Genomic DNA, 1811 nt, shown 5'->3' on the forward strand with positions numbered 1-1811 from the left:
TTCAATAGACTCCTACCAACCTGGTTTGAGACCTGTTTGGCCCGAAGTATGGCAAAACCTAGGAACTCCTGGGCCCAGACAGTGACATGGGCAAAGAGGATTATAGCAGAGAGTAAAGCATCCAGCTGATATGAAGTGAGGGGAGATGTAGAAGAACACCCATACTTGCAGATAATACCCACTTGACCTGGCTTCTATGGCTGGGTGATCAGAACTCCACTAGAGGAAGAAAGAAGAGGAAAAAAGAGTAATTTGCTACAATTTGATTAACTTGACCTATACTTATGGAAGTAGTAGCTTAAAAGAGGGAACGAATCTTTACAGCGAGGATCACTCCCCTTTGGTTCACAGGGTTGACATGGATGGACAACTTAGACATTTGCTACCCAAAATGGGGGTACAACAAAGGCAAGAAGTGACAGACTTACAAGCTTTCAAGAGGGAGCCTAGTTCCAGAGGGTGTGGGGGAAGGTAGAATCTCCACTGAATGGCTTCCAACCTGTCTGGACAGGGCTGATGAAAGGATATAGAGATAAGACTCTTGTGGTTCAATAGTGAATAATTGTTATCAGGACTGACTGTGAGGGTTAGGTATGTAAATGTAGACGTCCTGTAACAAAAGGAGGGGAGTGGTTGATTTTGCAGTCCAGGAGATGGACCCTAGGGCCATCAAGGGAGATTAGCAGCGTGTGGGACCCTACACAGAGAAACAGTGATGTCAGAGATGGAGGCAGAGATGATGAGTGGAGAAATAGAGCAGCTGGGGCTCTGGACTCAGGGAGGGAGAGGGGCTGTGTGCTGACGGTCGGGGGACAGGTTTGTGGGGTGTACCCTTTGGTTGTTTGATGATGCATGGAGGGATTGTAATCATTGCAGTGAAACAAAATATGATAGGATGAATGTAAAGCTGATGTTCTCGTATGTAAACTATCACTCAATTCACAATAAAAACTTTAAAAAAAAAAAAGAAAAAAAAGAAGAACCCTCCAGGTAGACACACATCTGTAACCTTTCAGCTAGCAACTGAGTGCATCCACTGCCAGTACCACCCAAGGACTGTCCCTCATAGCCCAGACTTACCTTTGATATTATTGACATTTTCGATGAATCTAAGCCTGTTTCTTATAAAATGTACCTTATCTGGATGTGGCATATGGTTTCCTTATGTGTACATTCATGCTAAATTGTGGCAAGAATACTATGTAGGTATAATTATTGGCGAGACATAGGGTATGGCTTATACTTCTCTGCATCACATCAAGAATCATTATGTTAATTTATCCCATTATGAGTAAGCTATCTATGATTACTTGGTTAACATGTTGACTATTACATTGAAGATTCTAAAGAGGTGCATTTTCCTTTGCATATAAGACATAATCTCTCGGGTAATACTTAGAGATTGTGTAGCAGTGATGTTTCCCAGTTATATTTAAACATCCCTTGATAATCTTTTTCTCGGAATTAACTGGACATTTCCAAAAGGTTGCTTTCTAAAATTTGAAGGTACAATTTTCTGTATGACACAATTTTTATCTATTGCTATGCTTTTCAAATGTGCATGCACATTCCATTTACATAAAGTTTCTAAACTGATATGTAAAATGTATTATTTTTCTTTAAAAATATCTCAAATTTGGATAGGAAACCCTTGAAAGTGGCTCCTGTGACCTATTTTCTTATGGTTGTATGGTCTTTAAACATTTAGTTGCTTTTGAGAAAAAAATGTGCTTATACTTTCTTTGCCCAAAATTTGAAATAACCAATTCTCCAAGAAACTCTGATGGGTGATTGTGGTGGTGGTGGCTATG

Source organism: Chrysochloris asiatica, unplaced genomic scaffold (genome assembly GCF_000296735.1).
Source record: "Chrysochloris asiatica unplaced genomic scaffold, ChrAsi1.0 scaffold00011, whole genome shotgun sequence".
Lineage (NCBI taxonomy): Eukaryota > Metazoa > Chordata > Mammalia > Afrosoricida > Chrysochloridae > Chrysochloris > Chrysochloris asiatica.